Genomic DNA, 10,006 nt, shown 5'->3' on the forward strand with positions numbered 1-10,006 from the left:
TTTAATAGTAATAGAATTTGACACAAATAAATTAACTGGAAGTCAAACAATTCACCTGCATGGATCATCTTCTTTGCTCATGTTTAATTATGTTGCTACAGACTAATCACTTTGAAAAACCAACCAAAACATTTGCATATCTCAGAGACATATTTCTCAATTTTATGGATTTTATATGTAAAATTATTTTAAACATTAGTGGCAAATTACTGTAATTAGAATACTATTCTCCCATAAGTTTTCACTGCAAAAAATTTTGGGAGTGTCATAACCATTCCATTTTACCTGATATGAATATCATAGGACAGTGGAAGGTGGCAAACTTTTCCAGGGGAAGTATCTCAGTAGCCTGAAATTCAGCAAATGCTAAAATGCTTTGGTGTCAAAGTGGGTGCTACATATTTTTTACTATAATATATAATTAATGTCTTAACTGCCATTGGAAGCAGGAACATATTTTGCCCCTTAGACTAGATTAGAACCTAAAGCAACTTAATTTCTGAACAGTTTAATGCTGAAAATTAAAAGATGACATTTTTCATATGGCATAAAGTAATAGGAAAGAGGATAGTGATGTGCACTAAGTCTGTGATCCCAAGGATGTCCTCAGCATTATATAATTTATATGTCCATGCATGGTTTCGCTTCATGAATAGCTCTAGAGGGTCACCATAGCTGGCTTGGGGGGCTGGTGAAGAATAAAAAGAGAGGAGGACCTTCTCCATGATGTGTCCTACAGAAGAGCTGAAAGGTGAAGAGGTAAAGGGCTAGTCCTTATGTCTCAGTGTGAACTTCCCTCTCAACTCCAGCATTCTTGAGAGCTACAGTATAGCTGGCTCACATCCTCTTTTCCCATTCACCTCCTTGATTCATCATCCCACACTCTTTGGGGTTGGAGGATGAGGCCAAGGATTTTTTTTCACTTTCAGACTCTCTCTGAGGTCTTAGGAAGACAGCTGAGAGGCAAAATCAAGCCACCTCAAAGCTGGGCTGGGAAGGACACCAAACCTGGCTTTGGTGTCTTCTCATCTCTCATTCATTGCATTTCTATCATGCTCTGGTTTGTCTTCTTTCCAGTTTTTGCAGACTGAATTGTGTACCCATCAAATTCATATATTGAAGTCTTAACTCTCAGTACCTCAGAATATGACTATAGAGATAGGACCTTTTAAGAAGTGTTTAAGTTAAAATGTAGCCATTAGAGTGGGCCTTAATAGAATTTAACTTGTGTCCATATAAGAAGAGAAATTTTGGACACATGAGAAGAAACACGAGGGACTTATATACCCAGGAATTTGAAGAGGCAGCAAAAGGTGACCATCTGCAAGCCAAGAAGAGAGGCCTCAAAGGAAACCAATCTGGTTGGCACTTTGATTTTAGACTTCCAGCCCTGAGAGCTGTGAGAAAATTAATTTCTATTGTTTAAGAGATCCAATGTGTGATATTTTGTCATGGCAGCCCAAGCAAAGTCATATACCATTGTTCTCCTAAACCTCAAGGTCCTCCTATGACTGCTTCATCTCAGCCACCATTATCCTCCCACCTACTCATGGGACTTATTTCTGCTGGATATAAAGAGTTATCTCATTAAGTTCATTCAGATTAAGATAATCAAATCATAGAATTTTATCATGGCCAAGTTGCCCAGGAACATACATCTTATAAATAGCTGACCTAGGATGAGAACCTGGATTTTTCTGATCTTAGTGCTAAGCAGTGTTCAGCACACACTCTCCTTCTTGTGACAAATCATCAGAGAACTGTGAATATGGGCTAGATTGTTTGGATTTTCATGATACTATTTTGACTTAACCTACCCTTTGGTATTTGTCATCAGACTACGTCCAACAACTCATTGAACTCACCGTTGTATTTGTTGTAGGAGTGTCTGTCATATGACATAGTCATTCTCAGTATCCCATAATGTCTCCTTGAAGAGGACCATGAAATGATCTTGAAAGATCTCATGGATTGCACTTTGGGGCCCCTAGCTTTTACTCTGGCTTCCTTTCTTTTCCCAAGCATTCTCTTCTCTTAAACTTAATATGTCATTTATTTGTTTATTTATATATTTTTAAAGTAATATATAGTTTATTAATTTAGAAATACTGATTTATTTGACTCATGTTTTAAGAAGATTAGTTCAAATTACTCACATGCATCTTTGCCATCAGTGTCTTTATGATCAACAGGCAATTTTCCAAAAAAGTCCAAAGTGTGAACAATTTTCCAAATAGTCCAAAAAACTCTAAATCTAGTTCTTACCACAGTACCAAACCTTTCTCAGTCCACAGATTTGTCAACATTTGGTGAAGGATGCCACATCTTCTCAAGATCAACATAACATTAATTTATATCCACTTGAAACCTATGGACATATTGGTGTGGGTAGCAGAGATGAAATATCCAGTAATTATATGTAAGATCAGCATATGAAAGTTCTTAAATATAGCACCCTGAACTTTCATAACTCAGTGTCACTAGTTGCCCTCGTGGCAGGTGTATATGCTGTCCCTCCACTTTCAGAATTCCTGAAGGTTACAGGCATGTAGCACATCCAATTCATAGTCAAAGTCTAGCAACTACTTGGAAAAGCAAAGTCACCTATTCCCACAATTGAAAGATGGATTGTTACAGACACCATCTGTGAGTCCTTATACCACTACTCCAAGAAATATGTGCAGGCATGTTGAGTATATTTTTTTTAAAAAGATTGTATTTTTTACTGAGAGAGATAGGGAGAAGGGGGAGGAGCAGAGGGCGAGGGACAAGTAGGTTCAGTGCTGAGCGAGAAGCCTGATGTGCAGCTCGATCCTAGGACCCTGAAATCCTAACCTGAGCCAAAACTAACAGTTGGACCCTTACCTGTTTGAGCCACCCAGGCACCCCCTGTTGAGTATGTTAATAGGAAAGTTTAGTTATGATGGATTGGGTAATTTTATTTATTCATTTATTTTTAAAGATTTTATTTATTTGACAGACAGAGATCACAAGTAGGTAGAGAGGCAGGCAGAGGGGGTGGGGGAAGCAGGCTCCCCGCTGAGCAGAGAGCCCAATGCGGAACTCGATCCCAGGACCCTGAGATCATGACCTGAGCTGAGGACAGAGGCTTAACCCACTGAACCACCCAGGCACCCTGGATTGGGTAATTTTAAATAGAACCTTTTTGTTTTGTTATCTAATTTTGTATTAAACGTAAGCAACTTGCAAAAAAGCTACATCTCATTAGTTTCCACTTTATTATGTCAAAGCAGTGGAGTGTAATGGTGTTCACTTTAGGTCTTAGGCTGCTGGAGATTTGACAATGTCATCTTCACTTCTATCTAAAATTTTTGAGATATGTACTTACTAATTCCATGTATGATGTTATTGAAAATTCATCTTATGCTACCAATATTCACATCATATTAGGAAGTTGGTGCTCTTTTATGTTTTATTGCTGTATATTTATAATCTCCATAAGTAACCACTTGTTATATTGCTCTTTTAAAAAATTTTTTATCTATTTGTGCAAGTCTTTTTTTTTTTTCCTAATGTTAGTTAGTCACCATACAGTACATCATTAGTTTTTGATGTAGTGTTCCAAGATTCATTGTTTGCATATAATACCCAGTGCTCCAAGAAATACATGCCCTTCTTAATACCCGTCCCTGGGTCGACCCTTTCCCCCCACCTCCCTTACCTCTGAAACCCTCAGTTTGTTTTTCAGAGTCCATAGTCTCTATATTGCTCTTTTAAAACATTTTTTTCACTGTCTTTAATCAGGTCTTTATTCAAAATTAGCTGTCCAAAATGATTTGTCTTCTATAGAATAAACAAATGTAAGTTTTTAGGCAGCAGGCTTCTTGTCTTCCGTGGTAGGTTTCTTTTTTGCAGGCTTCTTGTCAGCTGCTGGTTTCTTGGTAACTGCAGCCTTTTTTCCCACCAAAGTTTTCTTCTGCTTCTTCACACCAGCAGCCTTCTTCCTTGTCTTCCATACTACAGGCTTCTTGCCTAGAAACCCCTTCTGATCAGATTTGGCTTCTAATGCTGCTGCTGCCTTATCCATCCATTCTTATCCATTGTGATTCTTGGTCTGGCAAAGAATGGTATTCTGGCACAGAGTCTTTGCATATGGGTTTAGCTTCCGCATGATTCTCAGGTTGTTCAGTGGATTCTTCTTCAGGTCCCTGTGATGAATCTTCTTGGGCGGTGCTCAGAGGGTTCTTTGGATCCCTGGACTTTTCAAGATTCTGCTAAGGTCTGTGTTAATACCTTATGTGTGGGAAACTTGTAGTTTCTCTTGAAGGAGGCAGTCTTATGCCAAGTGCCATACAGATTGTCTAGCTTGTGGAAAGCACTTTCAGTCCAAATGTAGAAACATCCCACTTGCCCACTAGGAGCAAGTTTCAAAATGTTCAGTTTGCCTGCATTAAGTAAAGTAATGCCTGGGATGTTTCTGAAGGCCTTGATGATACCATTGTCTTCATTGTAGAAGATGCAGGGTCCCCTGCACTGGACAGAATGATGGTTTCTCATTTTGCCCTTGACAGCTCTCATTTGCTGAGAGGTGTAGACCTTTTTGATATAATTCCAAGCTTTAAGTTTTTTTTTTCAAAACAAAACAGCCTCTTGGTATTCTTGTAGCCTTCACCTTTATCATCAACCACCAAAGGAAGTTCAGGAACTTCTGCATTATGATGACCATTAGACATGACCAGCACTGGTAAGGCTGAGGCAGCCAGGGCAGAGTGGATGGCATATGGCTTCTGGTTATGTTCACTCTACGATGCCAACAGCACTGGGTTTTGGTGGTACAAACATGCGGCCCCCATGACACATATTTCCAATAGCACTCTGGCCGAAATGGTGAGTCCCACTGCCTCGAACTCTGGGAATTCAAGCCACCAATCTGCCAGTACCCCAAGACTCAACACTGATTTGATGAACTGCTAATTCATTGACAGCGTATGGCTGGCTGTTGTTTTTGCGCAAGTTGGTGTGAACAAAGTTCATAATATCAGGTCAAATGGGAGCCTTAAACACAGCAGGCAAAGTAACATTTTTGTCAGATGATTCCCCCTTTTCAGGGTACACGGATGTCAATGGATGAGGACAGGCCATCAAGGGGAGAAGAGACGGCAATGCTCCTCAAAACATTTTTACCAAAGTCATACATATACTGATTTCAAAGAGACAAATAGTTCTTATAAAATTTGTTGTAAAAACCATCAGTCTACTTTCACCCATACTTTCATTTTTGGAGGATTATTTTGGGATGTATTTCTGTGTCTCTAAATAACATGCTTTATTGCAGCTTCTTGGTTTGTTGATTTCAGGCAGGACCTATTGACTTTCCGCTACAGAATTTTCTGATTGAGCTGAATTTCATCACTCCCACTCTCCACTGCACAAGTGCTATGTCCCAGGCCACATTCTCTTGATAGGGCTCAAAACAACTGACAGTGAGCCATGTAGTGAATCTTGATCATTTTGCTTTCCTTGCATAGTTTTATATTTTCCCTAAAGGTCATACAATTATCCTCTCAAGATGTTGAAATACATCAGGTGTTCTGTCAGTTTTGTCTTGTGAAGAAATCTCTTCCTAAAGAACTTTCTACCCTACTCTAATCTGGATTGTTTTCCTTCTTTGCTGAGGCACAGCTGAAAGCACAGTCTTCACCATCACCTGGGAATTCTTTTGATCTCTCTAGAAGGTATGCAATTTTTCCTTAACATATCTTCCTCTTTCTTGGATTACATCTTCATTTTAGTGAAGTTCATCCTGCTATAGATTCCTGAGAAAGAGGAGGAGGGGAAGGTAAACTTTAAACATCCTGCATGTTCAAATTGGTCTTTACCTTCACTTTCAATTTTTAGTCTGGCTGGATATACTTTACAGATCTTCCTCAGTTTAATGATGGATATGACTTGATAAATCCATTGGAAGTTGAAAATACTGTAATTGAAAGGCATTTAAGGGGCATCTGGATGGCTCAGTGAGTTAAACATCTGACTTTGGCTCAGGTCATGGCCTCAGGATTCTGGGATGGAGCCCCAAGTCCGGCTCCCTGATCAGAGGGGAATCTGCTTCACCCTCTCTCCCTGCTCCTCCCTCTTGCTCATACTCTCTCTTTCAAATAAATAAGTAAATAATCTTAAAAAAAAAAAAGAACATTTAGTACACTAACCTACTGAACATCATAGCTTACCCTAGCCTGCCTTAAACCTGTTCATAACATATTAGCCCACAGTTGTACAAAATCATCTAACACAAAGCCTATTTTATGATAAAGGGCTGACTATCTCATGTAATTTATTGAATAGTGTATTGGAAGTGAAAAGCAGAACGGTTGTGTGGGTACAGAATTGTTGTAAGCATATAGTTGTTTAGTTTCCTGATGTTGTGGCTGACTGGGAACTTTGACTCACCACTGTTGCTCAGCCTCATGAGAGAGCATTGTATCACTGTTGCTAGCCTGGAAAAAGATCAGCATTCAGAATTTGAAGTACAATTTCTACTTAATGTGTATTGCTCTCGTACAACCTTGAAGTTGAAAAGTCATTCATGCAGGGTCCATAAATACACCTCTTTCCTTCAGTATTTTAAAGTTATTGCTATATATCTTCAAGGTTCCTATGATGATATTGCTTGAATGTGACCTGCTTTTTACTGTTCTCTTACTTACCAGGTTCCTGAAATTTCAGAGTATGTTTTAGTGTAGTATATTTTAATCCACTGTTCTGAGTTTTTTCTTAAAGATTTTATTTATTGTGCTTGAGAGAGACAGAGAGAGACAATAGGGGGAGTGGCAGAGGGAGAGGGAAAGAATCTCAAGCAGACTCCATGCTGAACACAGAACCCAATGTGGGGCTTGATCTCAAGACCCTGAGATCATGATGTGAGCCAGAACCAAGAGTTGGACACTTAACCGACTGAGCCACCCAGGCTCCCCTGTTCTGAGCTTTTTCAATCTGAAAGATCATATCCCTCAATTCTGGGGACATTTTCTTGAGGAATCTTTTAATGATTTTTCTCTCTTCATTTTCTATGTTCCTTTTTCTATAATTTCTATTATTCAGATATTAAACTTCCTGAACTAGTTAGTGATTCTTATCACTTCTTTCCAAATTTTTCTTCTCTTAATCTGTCTACTCTTCTTTTTGAGAGATTGAGTCAATTTTAGCTTTCAACACTTCTACAGAGTTTACACTCAGTTAATCATCTGTTTAACTTTAAAGAGGTCTCTTTTTTTCTTTTTTCCTTATTTTTGTTTTTGGAATTCTCCTGACAGTGCCTTTTCTGTCTTTATGGATGCAATAGATTATTCATATCCTGAGTATATTAATGATTTTTACATTTTCTCCTCTTTGTGTAAGTATTTGTTTCCCCCAAGTTATTATATTTTTCTTTAGAGGCTTTACTCAGATGTTGGGGTTTTAAATTTTTTTTTATTGTATTTATTTATTTTAGAGAGACAGAGCATGTGTGCATGCAAGTGGTGGGGGCGGAGGGAGAGGGTGAGAGAATATCTCAAGCAGACTCCATGCTGAGGGCAGAATCCAATGCGGGGCTTGATCTCACAACCCTGATATCCTGACCTGAGACAATATCAAGAGTCAGTCGTTTAGGGACACCAGGGTGGCTCAGTCAGTTAAGCATCTGCCTTCAGCTCAGGTCAAGAACTCAGGATCCTGGGATCGAGTCCCACATCAGGCTCCCTGCTTAGCGGGGAGTCTGCTTCTCCCTCTCCCTCTGCCTCTCTCCTCTGCTCATACTTTCTTGCTCTTGCTCTCACTCTTTCTCAAATAAATAAATAAAATATTTGAAAAAAAAAAAAGGGAGTCAGTTGCTTCACCGACTGAGCCACTCAGGTGCCTGGGTTTTTTCTTTCTTTCTTTTTTTTTTAATTGTACTATAGTTAACATACATTGTTAAATTAGTTTTGTATGTACAATATAACGATTTGACATTTTTATACATTACTCAGTGCTCATCATAATAAAGATACTCTTAATCCTCTTTATCTATTTCATCCATCCCCTCACCCACCTCTCTGACAACCAGCTCTTTATTCTCCATACTTAAGAGTCTGTTTTGTTTTTGGCTTTTTTTCCCCCCCGTTTGTTCATTTGTTTGTTTCTTAAATTCCACATATGAGTGAAATTATATTGTATTTGCCTTTCTCTGACTGACTTATTTTATTTACTATTGTATCCTCTAGATCCATCCATGTTGTTCCAACTGGCAAGATCTCATTCTTTTTATGGCTGAGTAATATTCCATTGTGTATAAATACCACACCTTCATTATCCATTCATTTATGGATAAATACTTGGGCTGTTCCCATATTTTGGCTATTGTAAATAATGCTGCAATAAATACAGCAGTGCATCTATCTTTTCAAATTAGAGTTTTCATTTTGGGGGGGAGTAAATACCCAATAGTAGAATTACTGAATCATATGGTAATTCTATTTTTTTTAAGATTTTATTTTTTTGATAGAGAGAGCGAGAGAGGGAATAAAAGCACAGGGAGTGGGAGAAGGGGAAGCAGGCTCCCACTGAGCAAGAAGCCTGGTGCAGGACTCTGATCCCAGGACCCTGGGATCATGACCTGAGCTGAAGGCAGACGCTTAATGACGGAGCCACCTAGGTGCCCCTGATAATTCTATTTTTAATTTTCTTGAGGATCCTCCATACCGTTTTCCACAGTAACTGCTCCAGTTTGCATTCCTACCAACAGTACCTGAGGATTCTTTTTTCTCCATATTCTTGCCAACACTTACTATTTGTCCTTTTGATTCTAGCCTCTCTGACAGGTATAAGGTGATACCTTATTGTGGTTCTGACATGCATTTCCCTGGTGATGAGTGATGTTAACATCTTTCTATGTATCTGTTGGCTGTCTGTATGTCTTGTTTGTGAAAGTGTCTGTTTTTGTCCTCTGCCCATTTTAATCAGATTATTTGTGCTTTTTGGTCTGAGGATGGACTTAGGGCTTGTGTACCATGATTTGTAGGGGGATATGGCTGGGTTTGTTTTTTTTTTTGGATCAATCTCAGATTTTCATATCTTCCAGATTTTTCCTCTTAACTAGTCAGATACTATGAAGAAGACTCTTCAGACCTTGTACATAATGGTAGAAGGTCTAGCAACTGCTGTTCTATTGAATAAATAAGATTTATTGTTGGCACTCTCCCCTACTGCTTTTGGATTCCATTCACCAGGTAGTTTGTGTCATTATCACTAGCCCATCTCTTCCAGAATTTTGCTGCTATAACTTCCATCTTCTGTTCTTATGCCTTAAAGACTCTATCTACTATTTAAATAGAGTATGGGGAGAAAGCAAAGGTAGATTTGTGTGCTAGTTCTCCAGCCTAATACCAGGAGTGTCAACATTTATTTATCTATTGTCCTCTTATTATACCGTGCATATTTCTGTATGATACCTGAATATTTTTAAAAGCAGGAAAAAAGGATAAAACAAATGACTACCTTGATTAGAATTCTACATTATGTAATCTTTTTGCTTACTGCTATGTTATGAAAATGCAAAGTGTTATTAATTTAATTCTTTGAAATTCATCTTATTTCCAGGTTCTTGAAGTGCACACCCATATCTCCTTTTGTGCATCCCCAATGGCAACTTTTCCTACTTCATTATTCATCCTCGAGCTGACTTTCCTAAAATATGTGTCTGTGTGCTCAGTGGCTTCTCATTATTTTTAGTCAGGCAAATTGACTTTCCTCCTGGAAGAAATCCAGGGAGTAGAGCCTCAAAGTGTACTCTAGATTTGGCTGTGCCAAAAATGTTTCACTTTGAGATATTAGTTGTTCTGAAACAGTAGGAACTTGGTTATATTAGAAAATGACAAGACTTTAATAGATTTTTAAAAAGCACTTTAAAAGTGTGTTTTCACTAACAACCAGAGAGATCTGATCATTCTCTTTGCATTCCATGTACGGAGGTGATATGTGAAGATTTTAAATGAATGACACATGTCATCTGTGCAGTGAGGTGTGT

The 10,006-nt window shown here is 38.5% G+C and overlaps 1 pseudogene across 1 annotated transcript; it reads right to left on the reverse strand.

Annotated features, from left to right (window-relative positions):
• Window positions 1–3,829: 3,829 nt before the first annotated feature.
• LOC308358290 (large ribosomal subunit protein uL4-like) lies at window positions 3,830–5,106 on the reverse strand (annotated as a pseudogene). Its single transcript has one exon. The product of its transcript is annotated as a large ribosomal subunit protein uL4-like (transcript).
• Between the last annotated feature and the right edge of the window lie 4,900 nt (window positions 5,107–10,006).

Source organism: Martes martes (genome assembly GCF_963455335.1).
Source record: "Martes martes genome assembly, chromosome: 1".
Lineage (NCBI taxonomy): Eukaryota > Metazoa > Chordata > Mammalia > Carnivora > Mustelidae > Martes > Martes martes.